Source organism: Rhipicephalus sanguineus, chromosome 2 (genome assembly GCF_013339695.2).
Source record: "Rhipicephalus sanguineus isolate Rsan-2018 chromosome 2, BIME_Rsan_1.4, whole genome shotgun sequence".
Taxonomy (NCBI): Eukaryota; Metazoa; Arthropoda; class Arachnida; order Ixodida; family Ixodidae; genus Rhipicephalus; species Rhipicephalus sanguineus.
The window spans coordinates 50,042,322-50,058,703 of record NC_051177.1 but is presented as its reverse complement, the minus strand read 5'-3'; the positions used below and the strand labels follow the sequence as shown (position 1 = coordinate 50,058,703).

The 16,382-nt window shown below is 47.3% G+C and overlaps 1 non-coding gene across 1 annotated transcript; it reads right to left on the bottom strand.

Annotated features, from left to right (window-relative positions):
- Positions 1 to 15,589: 15,589 nt before the first annotated feature.
- Positions 15,590 to 15,662, bottom strand: Trnam-cau (transfer RNA methionine (anticodon CAU)). The gene has a single exon. It is a non-coding gene; the product is annotated as a tRNA-Met (tRNA).
- Positions 15,663 to 16,382: the final 720 nt, after the last annotated feature.

Here is a 16,382-nt window from a genome sequence, read left to right as displayed (position 1 = left end):
TGTATTAAATATAGCTGTTAACTTGAACTAGAACCACTGATTTCGAACTGATTTTATTTTTCAAAGCAGGTTTTCTGAATATTCGGAAGTAAGCGCTTGACCGGAAGTGCTTCCAAGGGAAGCACGAGTGTCAACTCGTTGCTTTTACCACTGAAAAGAACAAATTTTACCGATCCATTGCATGGCGGATCGAATGTAAAGAGGTGCTTCCAGGAGCTTACACTTCTTTTGACGACGAAATTTTTTCCAGCTTTTGTGTCGATGACCGCTTGTTTTACTTTGAAGCGAGCACGTATCACGTGTTCTTCGACTTATACTTCCGCGTCCCTATGTGTGTGCGCGCGTGTTTGTGCGTGAAAAGTGTGCGTGCGTGTGTCCTGGCGTCAAACTCTGCGACTGGGTTTTGTTTTGACATCTATAAAACTTTCGCACCGGCCCCCGACACTCGCAATTTTGAGGAAAGCGCCACGCGTACGCGGTCTCTCATACGCACAAAACAGCTGCTGCGAATTCAGTTGTATACGTTTATCTTCGCTTTGCGGGCCCTCCATTTCCACACCGCGCATTTCAGAGAGCCGCCACTCCGGTGCGTGCATATCTGCGTGTCACGCGCTGAGTGGAGCGCAAACACCGCTCGTTTCCCACTGTGGACACTTCCAGTTAGAAAAACCGCGGGCCGCTTCGAGGCGCGCCGAAAAATCCATCGCTTCGGGGAGGAACGCCACTGCGTGGCTTTTATGCGAACCCCCTCTAACCCTGCCGGCCTGTCTCTCTCTTCTGAAATGCTGAAAGGACACTTGCAGAGCTCGTTTTTCGTTACTTGGACGTCATATTCTCTCATTTGTTTCATCTCGGCTCTCGTTTGGCCATTGTCGTATGTCAGAGGACCCTATATACTGCTTATACACGTGCCCAACGGAGATTCTCAGCGTTTTCGACTGCATATACGAAGTACATTACACGCAGACAAAGCCTTAAGTAAAAGCTGCGTTTAATTCACTCGCATCTGCTTTTTTTTTTTTCGCTTGTCAAGGTTCATCTGCTTTTCTTGCACTGCCTTAATGAAGGGCTAAACGAACATTATTACAATAGGCACAAAGCAATCCAGGAACACATAGGAATCCATTGCCGCAACTGTGGGTGTTCGCCTAAGTTTGATCAATGTGAAGCGCTGAAAAAGCCCCGGTCACAATTCACGCGATAAATTGTAGAAGCGCGTTATATAATGGCTGGCAACGCGTGTCAGAGCCCCATCCTCGGCCTTGTCTTCACAAGAAATGTTGCATCTTAATCATAACTGCGTAGGAATAACAGCACGAACACGAAGACCAGGAAGAACACGGGACTGAAGTTTTTAACCAGCCGCACCATTTATAAAACATTGATATTTGTTCTGTGACGGTGTGATGGCGCAGTCCCATCTTGGTGAGACATCAGGTGTTATTGATTGCTTGTGCAGGACGATATATTTGACGTAATCTGCCAATAAAAACACGTTGGAAGTTAGCACTCTGTCTTTTCGTTTGGCCGGCTAGACCGTTTCTTCATATTCAGTAATGCGCTATAGAAGTTCAAGTACGACATATCAAATCGCCCAATTATCAACACTTGTCGAATCGATCGCTGCAATTTTTTTTTCGAATCTTTCAAGAACGAGCATACGTACGGGGATTCAACGCATGCTGTGAGCGCTTTCTCTCTTCTTTCGTCCCGACGAGCGCGCTGGAAGTTATACACATGGGGGAGTAACAAAGGGGAAGGAAGTTACGCCACGCGTGCGTCATGAAACGCGATCGCACTGTACCGGCGTGATTCCGGTGAGCGCTATTCGCCGCGAGATCGGACTATAGGTGGCAGCACCGTCGCCGCGTTTGTGTGGATAGGCGGTCGGCGGCGCGTATACAAATGTACGCAGCGACGCTTCGCCGTATGCGGTTTGAGTCGATTGTTGGCGAGTAAAGCGCGTTGACTGCAGCCTAATGGTGATGTATGTGCCCTCCATTGCCACATCAATGCATGCAACCGTCCTAACGTACCTATTAATTGTGAGAGAAGTGCAATCTACCAATCATTGGGGTACTGGCCTTCAGTCATATTCGTGTTTTGCCCCGTGCTCGATGTTTTTTTCTTGCTTTATTTGCACATGTTTAAATTGTGTTTTGCCTATACCACAATATAAACTGTGTTGCGCGACTGAGCCATTGAAGTATTTACTTCTTGCTCTAGCGGCTACAAAGAAAGAGAACCTGTATTTCTGCGTAATTAGATGAAGTAGAACTTTTTTCATGAATACGCGTATTGCTGTAGAAATGCGTGGCTTCAGGTCTTTTTTACCGCTTACCATCCTCTGCAGACGATAGTTCATGCTTTGAGGTATCACAAGGATTTCCAAGTCGCCAACACATCACGAGATGGTGTCACTAAATTTCTGCATTCACACCTCGACATTCAGTAATTTTTTTTTTCGTTTAGGACGACGCCGAATGAACTATGTGACGTGCTTGAACGAGAAAGCGGTACCCACATTGAAATGATTTTGGCGAATGGACGGTACGATGGTTAGACCTAGCGCCATACCGACACGGGTGTGTACTCACTTATTCGAGTGCATACAAGTCTTGTAAGGCGAAATGCCTATGTATATCGTGTAGGTATACGTACATTTGATACTGTGGTAGCACAACAGAATAACATGCAATCTTAGGACGCGCATGACGTACGCACACATGCGAACACGGTGTGGCTAGCAGACGACGCAAGGAGCCATCCACACCGCGGGGTTTCGTCCGCTCGCCGCTAGGTGCCGACTCTGCTCGATCTCGCCACCAATAGTGTTGCGACTGAAAAAAGTTTTAGCACACTACAGAGCGCGGCACCCGGCACGCGGCTGCACCCCGTGGTAAGAAGCGCATAACGCTCTTGGTTTATGCCAGCTATCAACCAATAGCAGCAATTTGTTGTGTGGCGAAATATCTGCTGTATGACAGCACTCCGAGGAGAGTACGGGCTTCTGTATGAAAAGAGGGCGCTTGGGAAAGTTGCAACTCCGTACTCCGCTTGTAAGCTCTCCTGGCCGCGCACGAGTTTAAGATTTTCCTGAGCTGTTCACAACAGCGCCTGCTTTCCGCTGTACGTGTTTTTTCACCAAGCACGAGGGAGGGTTTAGGACCCCTTTAAGGACTTACGGTTGAACTGAGACACACACGCTCGTATGAACCATGCGTATAACGCTTACGCTCACAATTTCTCACATTTTCACCAGAATGTATCAATCTCTTCTTTTACTTTATCTTCAGGCAGCGAATACGGTGTTATACAGTTTCTTCCACAGTTATGTATACAGCACGTATACTTCTCGCTCTTACAGCATCGCTGGTACATATTTTTAGCGCGCCTCCAAGCACTCGCACTCTCAGCCCTTTTCCTAATCATTTACGGGTTCCAGGTCGACGATCATTGCCCAGCATTCGAGCTGAATATCCGAAACATTAACAACGCTGATTCTACGCTTGATTCAACGTCGCTACCAGCCTTATCCTCGAAAGCTGACCACGCTTTCATGCGTGCACGAATAACGCAAATTCCCGCGTGAAAATATAAACGCGATAACAAAACCATGCAGCTATAGTGAAAGGGGTGAACTTCGATAGGAAGACACAACCGGCTGGCCGAGCACGCCGGTATGTCGTCCGCAGCTAGCGCCTTCGTCCGCGAAACTCTTCAAAGCGTGCGACACGCATGCGCGTCTAATGGCGCACGAAGTGCGGCCGGGTCCCTGTGGGGCTCCTAAACTGCTGACGCGGCGCATCCTTCGTGTCGCGTCTCCCGCTTTTTCGGAACATGTGGCGCCGGCATCGGCGCTGCTGTACAGTATGCACGCTCCAAGTGTTTTCATTCCCGAATGCAGCAGCTTCCGAAGGTACCGACGGGCGTTTCTTGTTTACAGGTCGCCCCGGGTGAGTGAGGTCGAGCGAGAGGGCCGTCGCGCTGCTGCTGCTGCTGGATCCCGGCTACACACGTGGTCAGGTCTTTAACCCTTCCTTGTTCGCCCGCGGCCATCGGATCCCAAGAAGGTGGGTGAATGCTATATACGGGCACGGAGGAGATGTGCACTCATTCGCACACGCCGTGGCAGTTTAGCGGCTAAGGTATAGGGTGCATCGACGTGTGCGCCTCCGGCGCTGGCATCGAGGCACTCTGGGCTGAGGTGTCGCGCTTTTCTAAGCTGAAGGATGCGGCCGGTTCGACTCCAGGCAAGGAAGCCGCATTTCGTTTCGCGTGGAAATGCAAGAACACCTCTGTACTTGGATTTATGTGGCTGATAAGTTTGTTGGAGCAGGTTCCATTTCCGGTCACAGCGGCCGCGTTTCGATAGGGGTGAAATAAAAAATAATAATAAAAAAATTTAAGAAACGTGTACTTATATTTAGGTGCACGCGAAAGAACCTCAGGTGGTCAAAGTTATTCCCAGAGTTCCCTTCCCGCTACGGCGTGGGTCAAAGTCATATCGTTGTTATGGCACAAGCACCCCCAAAAGTGATTGTTTCTTTCACCCTGGCTGATATGAGCGTCTCAAAAAAGCGGAACAGTTTGACACGTGCCTTGACAACCGATGCTTCGGCCCACAAAACGATTGTCTCGCGCTTAAATATGGAAGGATCGTTCGCTGATGTGATAATTACCGATGATTCAGCATGCTCTTCAGGACTCACACTGACCTTTCGGCACGTACTACGCGAAATTAGTCCGGAATCCGTGAGCTTATTCATTCGGGCATGATTTCAGCATGTGAGTGCATGCACGTTGGCGTTGCCTTGCAGGAAAGTACTGGAATGACTATGCCTCGTTTTAAGCGACGTTCTAGACAAATGACACTCATCTGTGACGATGCCATTCATATAATCGTCCGCTCACGGCCCGCTATTCTCGTTGACAACGGGGACAGAGCGTGGCCCTGACCAGTCACCTAAAGCGTCAAAAATGCATTAAAAAATAACATCGCTACAAAATAGCGGCCCATCAGTAGTCGTTGCGGCTCACGCGTCCTCAAAAGAAAAAAAAAATGTTGCAATAACTTTGATACCCGAGATATTTGCTATAGACAAGAACTCGAAGACTCCCGCTCCGAAAGCTCGGTTGGTATTGGGATCCCACAGCCTGGCGACAACCCTCTCGACACGGTGCAGGAACAGGCTTTTTCCTAACGAGCCCAGTTTCAAGCATCTATAGCGCGTGGCGCGCGCGAGATAGGAACGACAAGCGCAGTCGAACCATGGCAAACCGCCTCTGGAGCGTGATAAACATCATACGCGAGGAAAATGCTGTGATGGCCCCGAACACTTGGAGGATTTCGAGAGAAAAACGCAAGAGCAAAGGGGAGTGCAGGATTCAATGTGGCGGCGTGTATACAGGGCCGGCGTGTGGGTGGGTGGGAACTGGTAGAGCCCATCAATTAATTATGCGCTAATTAGTTAGCTTGAGCCCGCTCTTTTCGCATCCTTCGCGCGTCACCGTATACAGCTTCGGTTTTCGGTCGGTTGGCTTTGGCCGGCTATAACGAGTTTTCGATGAAAATGGACCACGGGTCTGTGTGAACGGGGCGCGCTCCTGACCAGCACGCTTCCTGGGATATCGCCTCCCCTCCTACACCGCTGGACGATGCGTTCCGCCGTCGGTGTGAGATACGGCTTGTGTTTTCTAAGAAAGGAAGCAAAATAGGAGATAAAAAAGATAGGATGGAACGAATGATGGAAAGAAAGAAGGAAGGAAGGAAGGAAGAAAAAAGAAAGAAAGAAAGAAAGAAAGAAAGAAAAAAGAAAGAAAGAAAGAAAGAAAGAAAGAAAGAAAGAAAGAAAGAAAGAAAGAAAGAAAGAAAGAAAGAAAGAAAGAAAGAAAGAAAGAAAGAAAGAAAGAAAGAAAGAAAGAAAGCTCTTCCACTACCGGGAGAATGGGGCAAGCGAAGTTTGGCGTGTGCGTGCCTGACTTATACTGTTTTCTTTTTAGGGGCGAAGCTCCTTAGGGTCGAGGCTTGTCCGTCGTTTTTCGTTGTCCGTGCGAACGGCACAGCACCGTGTAAAATCGAAATATCAGGCTTAAAAATAGACTAATATCAATCATAATTGTGACGAAACAATATAAAACACCTACAAGCACAAACCCATTATACTAGTCGGCGACTTCAACGTACACATTATGGACCTTACGACCTAGCTTTGTCGTCGACTCTCACTGTCGGCTGTCACGGTATATAGAAAAAGCGTTGTTATAGTCGAAACATATATGTGTGTATGTGAAAAAAAAAAGGTTTACAATATAGACGAACATCAATCATAATTGTGACAGAACAGTATAAAACAACACCTACAAGCACGAACCCTTTATACTAGTCGGCGACTTCAACGTGGACATTATTGACCTGAGGACCTAGCTTTTGCGTCAACTGTTTATGTCACTTTATGTCACTCAATTTACATTATATGGGCAACGCTCGGGTAACGTACGGTCACTCACCCATACAATACCCAGAGGTTCGCCCACTCGTCATGATTCACTTCGGGGAGATGCGTGGATTTTTTTTTCTTTCTATCGCGTTGCGCAATGCTCCGTCTGAACTGTTTCCTTCGTCCATGCTGGTAATCGGATCTTCATGCACCCGCTTAGCAGCGCAGCCCCTCAGTTACTACATGCGTTCATGCGTTCATATCCAGGCAACGATGAAATGTGGCAAATTAAAATCACAAGTCACCCCGATAAAAGATCATATTGCCGTATCGGAAATGGCTAATCACCAACAAGCCCACGATCGAGAGAGCAAGCCGCCGACGGCACATTTCTTATAGGAAAACGGCGCGTACAAATACTCAGGCGACCGGTGCACCTTCGAGGGCCGCATTCCATTGCGCTTGCGGGCGCCGGGTTTCTTTCTTTTTCCTTTTTTTTTTTGCGGTCACTCTACAACGCCAACAACATTTATAAGGCAATACAAGCTTTGCATGAAAACAGAACAGAAAGAGACTATTTGAGACAGTGTAAACACTGTGACATCCGATCGATTGAAGCGTCGTACATTTACACACAGCGATGCTGCGTCATACGATGCACCGTGTCACGTAGTCGCAGAATGTCGTAAACCCCTGCCTTAAGTATAACGCAGCAGTTCCTTTAAAAACTAATGGCAACGCTCCGCAGACTAAATTCAAAGCCCCGAACTCAGGGCAGAGAAGTGTAATATGACAAGTGGGGTGATAAGATGGCATCTCAAATGTTTTTCAGTAATCTTTAAAATATATTCGCACGTCTACTTATCTGCAAACAGTGTACAGATACACTTGAAGCTAACAATTAATTTCCTTGCTGTGCAAACGGTGCAGTTGAGGAGCCACTGACCCATTCACAGTGTTTATTTCGCGCGAGCCGCGTCAGCGAAGACGCGAGAGACGTCACGTCGGCGGCTTGTTCGGCTTTTCGAATGCTGCTCGCAACTAATTAGTGTGTAAGCGCCGGCTCGGCGTTCTGTTCGCGCTCTGTCGAGGTGTTGACTAATCGCGGCCCGCGGTTCGCGTTTCCCATTAGTGAAATAAATGACTGCAGCCTCGCAGTCTGAACCGGCGCATGCAAATGTCCCGTCTCGCATTACGTGTTTATACTTACGGGCGAGCCAGATTTTGCTCGGCGCTGATGTTTCAGCTCGATGCGCGATATGCATCGCCGTGTGAGTCACGCACACAAGCGACACTGGGCACGCTTTGCAACACATTGCTTTGCCACATCGCGTCCGGCTGAAAACCGAGAAAGTGTACGGGGCATGTACACTGTAAGCAAAAGTTAGCCGAGATTGGGGTTTTTGCGGCTCATTACCTCTGAAAACTCCCTCGCTTCTAAAATTACTACCTCACGTTGGAGTAAAAGTGGCACATGACATAGTTTTACCACCACCTCTGAGGAACGTAGTAAAAGGATGTCATAATCCAATTTTACTACGTGGGGTGTATTCTGTCACGTGATTTTTAACCCCCGTTTTAGAGTTTATACCATGTGACCTCAAGGTCCTCCCGCTCGCCCCGCTTCGGCGGCTTTTGTCTGACGATGAGTGCCCCTTCGTTTTTTTTTTTTTTTTTCAAAGCTGGGCATTGTCGCGCCTCAGGCACTTCAGCTGCAGAAGCACAACGAGCGAGAAAAGCAGCCTGTGAACGAAAGGACTTGCTCGAAGAAAAAAGCCTGCTGGAAAGCCGTACTGCAGATATCGGCCCTGGAGACAGGCGAGTTGTTGTTGTTGAGTGGTTCTTCGGAAAAGACGCTTTCTGCCTCCCAGATGGGGGCACGGCTCAGCGCCTGTGGGACGAGTGTAAGAAGCTTGCGCTGTATATGTCTGGTGGCGGTGATGGCAAGCGGCTGCGCACAGCGGGCTGGATCTGGGGTGCTTCTTCTATCATCGAGTGGCCGTGCGCTTACGAGCGCAAGGCTCCGAGCCTGGACGTCGTGGATACCTCGCTTCCGGGCCGAATCGCGAAGAGCTACGAAGAACACTCCCAGCGCCAACAAAATCAGGCTGGTGTGATCGTCCGTGGTTGCTTCCTGGAGAGTGACCGAGAAAAAGGCTTCACTACGTCGTCGGCACCGAGCCGGCCAGCGGCCGGTGTGAGTGCCTCGCCGGAGCAGGTGAAACAAGCGTCGCATAGATTGTGTACAGTCCTGTGTACAACTGTGTATAGTCCAAACTGTGTATTTCACTCCATGCGGCCGCCGCTGTGAAACATCTAGCGCGAAGGCGAGCCACGATCGAGACAGACGGAACCAACGTGCGGCCGACGGTGCACTGCAAGTACGAGCACGGTGAAAACCGGGCCCGCGAGCGGTCTCGTTCGTTGTAAGTGCATCGCTCCGTAAGACTCCTCGAATAGCGGACACCTATTTTTAATTTGTCTCTAAAATAACGACGACGAAAATTGCAGAGGAGATCGCCAGCTGTCGTTTATCGCATAGCCGTGCTCCTCGAAAAGGCCTAGCGAGGCCGTCGTTAGAACCTGGTACAGGCACGGCGCCGCTCTACTTCGCCGGCGTTCCTGGATATGTGCTGCTACTGTGTTTGTGTAGCGTTGCGCAATGAAAAAATTGTTGAGTGGCCGTGGTTTGTGTGTGCTTAGGTATATTTTGCGGGTTTGTGCATCAGCACTGCTAACCAACGTTTAGCTGCTAACGGAAGTGCGGCCAACAAGGAGTGCAAGCGAATAATTGGATAATCAAAAAGGTGAGATAAGGCGGGTTTATACTAAAAAGGTCGGTGTGTCTCATGGCGACTTGCCGCCAAACTTAAAAGTTTACGCGTGCGCTGTGAATCTTTATTGTGCAAGCAAGCAAAACATAAGTCTCCTACCTGCACTACATGGCGGGTCAAGATGCGGTGCCTATATATACCGGGTGGCCGGCGTACGGTTGTACAGCGGAGCAGTCGGTTGAAGTGGTGTTTTATTCTGCATTGGTTGTGTGTGTGTGCGTGTGTGTGTGTATGTATATGTGTTTGTGTATGTGTTTATCTCTATATATGTCATGGATACTGTGTTTTCTACGTTGATTAAATTCGAATTTCGATGGATCATGGTGCAATCGCGCTCCTTTTTTTTTTTTTTTAACCATCAGAAATAGCCGCGAAAACTGAGTTAGGGGAGTAAATAAATACTACTACATCAGCCACAAGAAACTGTCGACCGAGAAATAACTCTCAGAAATCACCGGGAAAACATTGTAAAGGCAGTAAAAAATTACTCTTACTATACTCGCTGAAAACCTCAGCGGGGGTAAAAAATTACTACCGTTGCTACGTTCAAAAACTCAGTTATCGTGAGAGTAAATTTTTACCGCGACTGGTACGTGTAAAAAAAAACCCAGAAAAGGTTGTGCGCTAGAGGACAAGCAGTTTACTCCCGTTTCTAGTTATTTTTGTTTAGTGTGTAGTTACGCATTTCTCAACTCGTGTAGTTACCAATTCTGTGCAGTGCGGTGAAAGTTTCATTGTTCCACGTGATTCCACGCTTGGCATGCACTGTATTTGAGAACTTGGATGATCGACTCTGGTAACTTTGTCATCGAATTCGTACGCGAGAGGTGTCCGTATAGAGAGTCTACCACACTGCTACATATAAAAAAGGATTGTGCAAAGCTAATGACGGAGGGAACCTAGTTTTAGAAAAACGGAAACGGACAGAAGCGTTCATCAGTGCAGAATCACGCGATTAAGATGCCTTTGCATTTGAATCTTCGAATTAATGTTTTTGGTGTTTTAGTCATTCACAAGAGAAAAATGAATTATTCATTCACTATTATTCGAACGAAGCTTTTTTAGTATTAAAAAAAACCTTCATCTTCGGCTACGTGTGATGAATCCCATCAGGCAAAATAAGCGGCAGGAGTTGGTCGTACAGGGTTGCTTGTTACATCATTAGGACGGGAACAAACAGTGCCTAAGACAGGACGGTCGGGCCACGACAGGCAAGGCGTTGAGATAAGTGTTTTATTGCGAGAATGTGATGTGTATGAAAAGCAGGTTCAGCGCAGAGAACCAACAAACAACAACAACAAACAAACAACGCTATTTGCGCAGAAATGGAACCGCGATCGAAATCATCACGACGAATGTGATGTGATGATTTCGATGGCCGTTGTACCTCTGCGCAGATACCACGTCTTTCTCTCTTTTTTTTTTTTTGTCATCTGCGCAGAAGCTGTGTTTTATAGCTATTGCATTCCCCGCAATAATCCAGTGGTTGTTATAGATCGGCGCCTAGTCTGTAGCTGTATCACCGTCCCGTCTTAAGCACTGTTATAGTTCGCGTCCTAAGTAAACAAAAAAAAATTGCAGCAGAAAGTCTTACGATATCGTACCGTATGAATTACGATGAATATTACGCAGAACTCACCGCGATACAGACCTTCAAGGAAACAACCACAGAACACGCAAACCAAAACAAAAAGTAAAGCGACGATGTAATGCAAGACTTAAGTGGTCTGAGAGTGGCACTCGCATTGACTGTGTTAGTAAACTTGTGATTAACTGTGAGCTATCTTCCTTTTCTTCTCAGTGGGTCAATTGATCCTTGCTTTCTCCACCTAACGTGATCTTGCACTGCCTCCGGGATCGGAAGAAACAACAAAAACTGCGTAAATATACCGCCCAACGACACAGCTGCAGGGACCTGCATGCCCCCTTGTGCCTTATGTAAACGGGGGTCACCGAGCCTATATATATAAAGCGCACCGAACAATCTCTGCCGAAGGCGCCTCATGCTTGCTGCAAGAGACCGTCATAAACGCGCCGACCGTGCTCACATAAGATCGTTTCCCACAAAGGTGAAGACATCGGAGACGTGCGATGCGAATGCATCGTTTGTGTGTATGCGCGCACGTATACCTAAGTATACGTACTGGGTGACTCCATCGGTGGGATTAGCAATGCCGAGGAGACGGGAGGTAGTAAACGGAGCCTCCGTGCCTTGCCGTGCCGTATATGTTGTGTCTTCTGCAGATGCCTTCCGCGACCGAACACGCATTATGGTTCTTCATCTTTCTTTTGTGGACAGCAGTGATGCGAGCTGTGGTGGCGAACTCGCATCACGACGGTGCTATAGCGCGGAATATGACCGCGCGTGCTCCGTGGATTGGACGCGCTCCGAATTACTGCCGGGATGTCGCGCACGGTCATGATGCCAGTCGTTTCGGTTCTTCCTTTGTGGGAACGCGCGTTATGTGGAACGGCGGCGGCGTTGGTCGTAACCGAAGGGGTTAAGACCGAATTATGCCGAAGGGAAGCGGCGATGGAGACCGCCGCATTTGCGAGAAGAAGGAAGTGACCGGAATAAGGGTTGTCCGCAAGTCGAGCCGTATAGACGTAGACGGACGGAAGCCTTATTGACTTAAGTCGCGAAAGAGAGAAAGCATCCATACGGGAGACGCGTGTGGTGCGGTGTGAGAGGTATGTAGCGTATGCGTTGTGAGAGGCGGTGCACGTGAAAATAATAAAACGATGTTGAATTAGTGAAAGTAGCTACAGAGGAGAGGAGCAAATACTGAAAAAAAAAAAAACACCTTAAGCCAGACTATCTTTTGCTATGCACTTTATCGACGCGCTCGTTTGTGACAAAGGGAGAACAATGGGCATAGCACGCGATGCCAACACAAATATTGAATTAAAGAAAAAAAGTAGATGAAGGTGGGCGTCGTAAAGGGTGCAAGAATTTACGTAAGGCAGAGTATGTTAACGTTCCGTGAAAAAATGTTACCGCAAATGGCTCAGCGTGGAACGATGTGAGCCTCCGTGTGGTAATGATGCGATGGCTGGACAATATATCGTCCTGAAAACAATGTATCGTCATATATATACAGGGTGTTTCAAGAAATGTGTCCAACCTTCTCAAAAAATCAGGCAAATGCGATATTTGACTGCTGCCTTCATAATTGGTTTTTCTGTAGTGGCAGGGATTCTAAGATGGTTAAAGAAATTATTTGGGACTGTAATTAAAAAGATTAAATTAATTAACTTTTTAATTAGTGGAGTTAGATGGTTGTGTCGAATGGGAGAATTGAAGTTCTTCATGCCAGAAACCCAACCCAACTTTGAGATTTCGAAAAAGTGGCATCTAGTAATAATTACGAAGTGATGAAATTCAACCAAATTCAATGGCGAAACGTAAACAGAAACATGAAAGAACGCAACTGCCATATTCTTCTGAGACGTCCAAAATGAGTGAATGCTTTTTTCTGTAGCGCTAGGCATCTTAAGATGGTTAGAGACATGACTTGAGAGACTAATTAAGAAAGCTAAATTAATTAACTTTTTATTTACAGGAGTTAGGTGACTGTGTCAAATTGGGGAATTGAAGTTCTTCGTACCAGAAACCCATCCCGACATTGAGATTTCGAAAAAGTGGCCTCTAGTAATAATTACGAAGTAATGAATTTCAACCGAATTCGATGGCTTTCGCTGTTGAAAGCCCTTGCATTTCGTTGAGTTTCATTGCGCCACAACTACTAGAGGACGCTTTTTCGGAATCTCAAAGCTCGGATGGGTTCCTCGCATGAAGAACTTCAATTCTCCCATTGGACACAATCATTTAACTCCACTAATTAAAAAGTTAATTAATGTAACTTTCTTAATTACCGTCTTAAATGATGTCCTTAACTACCTTAAGATTCCTGCCCCTACAGAAAAAGCAATTCTGAAAGCCTCGAGCAAATATCGCGTTTTCCTGATTTTTTGGGAAGGTTGGACACATTTCTTAAAACACCCTGTGTGTGTATATATATATATATATATATATATATATATATATATATATATATATATATATATATATATATATATATATATATGTGTGTGTGTGTGTGTGTTTGTGTGTGTGTGACGTATGAGGCCAGTCAGGAGAAGCCGACGATGAAGAAGTGAGCGCGTGCAATAGAATAAAAGTATGGCGTATGAGCCACGGCACGTCACTCATTCATAGCGTCACACAAGTCGACAGGATGGAGACCTGGCAGCCGACTCATCAGCCGCACATCACCAGCAAAGCCATCAGCAATACACCTTGACCACATGCAGATCACCGAAGCAGAGCCTGCTCCCCACAGCGACTAGCATCATGACAGAACCATCAATTGACCTTGACATCCCCAAGTACACCGGATCAGCGGACGATGGACCCGTACAGGACTGGTTCCACCTTTTCGAGCTCCACGCTACCGCTGCATCATGGTCGGAAAGGGAGATGGTCACCAACTTCAACGAATACGTCACTGGTGAGGCCTTCCGATTTTATCTCACGCACATCTTCGAAAACAATGAGTCGTGGACAAAAATCAAAGAAGAGATGGTCACCCGATTTAAAGACTACGATGAAGACTTGCTTATAACGCACCATCTGCGGACATTCGCACTAAGTCCTCATTTTCACAAGCAGTCTTCATGCATTCGAACACCGAGCATGAATCGGCCATTCCCACAAGACAAATCAAAGCATCAGCTGACTGAAGATCACCCAAGATGTTTTCCCACAAGAACCGACCTTCCACCACGTTTCCCATCTGCGCATAGATCGCCATCTCCTACCTCTCCACTCTGCTACAAAAATCAAGCCAATATTCAACTACCCGATAGGCTTCACTACTCGTCTGGCATACGTGGACCACCACCTGGTTTCACATCATGTGGCTCTTGGACTGCTCATAACGCACACCGGCCTCCTCTAAAGCTCGCTACGTTCACAATGGAGGAACTGATGAATCGGGAAAACACTCGACTAAGCCACGAGCCACCCGGACGTGTTTATGAGTCAGAAGTGCTTAGCTCAATAGTTCCGCAAAGAGACAAGTATTCTGAATCGCAATCTGCCCAAGCCATGTCATCCGCGATATCATCGCCCAGTGCTCTCACGCCCAGAAGTCAAAGCAATGATGAGCCAACATTCAATATGAGCCGCAAGGATAAAAACGTCAAGACAGTTCTTACTTCGGTTGACATGGAGCATGCTTACGTACCACCACTGAATTACGCTGAGACCACGCATAGTGTATGCTCATCGAATGGTGAAGACCATCAGAAATTTCCACAGCAACATCGACAGATCCAGCACAAGCCAGCTGACCAACTCAGGCGACAACAACAGATACTGCGACAAGGACAACGACGAACGAAAACTTCATCCGAAGCGTACTCGCGGACTGAAGGACGTCCGAAAACAAGATTATTAAGCCGAAGACAAATTCAAGACGTAAAGCATCTGCCTATGAAAGAACGCCTTCTGCCCCTAGGAAAACAACGAAAAAGGCACAAAGCTACCCATTCTGCTCCACAAGAACAAAAAGGTCACCCTGTCATCCTCGATCAAACAACACTCAAACTGGAACCACAGCGTGCGTACAAGCCACGACCAAAAATCCAACGCCTACGACACCCTACCTGCCGAAGCTACAGGGTATCCCAACCTCGTTCGTTTCTCACGAGGACTCAAACTGTGCTTTCATTAGCATCCAGGCGCCGGGAAAGCTTATCTCATCCGATGTGGAACAGCCAGCCTCGCCCACCAGAGCTGTGTGCTGTACATCACCGGACTGCTGAACCCTGTTTTAAAGTCCTGGCGACGTTATAGGACTCAGTTGTGACATGGACCTTCCCAGAGATTTTGCTTTTTTCACATGCCGACCTCTCGCTTTTCCCTTTTGTCGTGTCATATATCAAGTTCGCTTTCTTTCGGGGGAGAGGGAATCATGTGACGTATGAGGCCAGTCAGGAGAAGCCGACGATGAAGAAGTGAGCGCGTGCAATAGAATAAAAGTATGGCGTATGAGCCACGGCACGTCACTCATTCATAGCGTCACACACACACACACACACACACACACACACACACACACACACACACACACACACACACACACACACACACACATATATATATATATATATATATATATGTGTGTGTGTGTGTGTGTATAATAACAATGAGAACTAACAGACAATAATGTCAAGGAAAGTATAGGGGATGTTTTTTAGTAGTAAATGTAAGGTAAATGTGACGAAAGAAAAGTGGACGAAAAGATAGCTTGCCGCGGGCAGGGACCGAACCTGCGACCTTCGAATAATGCGTCCGATGCTCTACCAACTGAGCTACCGCGGCGGCCATCCCCCCGTCCGCTGTATAGGGTATATATGTACATTTAAACGTGGGAGCGTCAGTCAGCGCCGCCAGTAGCCATGACGGCGAGTTTGGAACACTCTTTTTAAAGACGATAGTCTTTCTTGGGGAACTTAAACGCAGAAATTTTGGTCTGTCTTTCTGTTCGTCGGCACGTCCCTCGATTCAACCACTCGGCCAAAGTTGAACCACTTGCCCAAGGGCCAGCCATCGTGAACGGCTGACTAGGTTCATACTTGTGTACATTGTTGATCAAAAAGCAAACATTACGCATATCTGAGGCGCAACATCACTAGGTAAGCATTAGGCGGTGTTTTCCTTTAACAGAAAATACATAGATACGCAATTTTAAAGGTCTTGATGGTATGCGTTTAATGTTGAGACAGTAACGCGTTTATTAAAAGATTGCCACAGCTGAAGCGATCAGCGCTCCTAGCCGAGCAAGCGCGAGAGCCAACAGCCACCGTCTTCGTCTTCTTCTTTCGCAGGCGTTCTTGTCTGCGCCGTACCATGTTACAAATCACTCCCCCGCGGAAAAGGAGCCATCCTGGCGACCTAAGGAACAGGTACAGCTGGTGGGTCATAATGCGGCTTCAGTCGATCGACGTGAACAGTCTCGCGGCCGCGACGACGGCGGCCCGTAGATGATTGAACAGGCTCAATCATATAGTTAACTGGGGATGCTTGACGTAGGACGCGGTA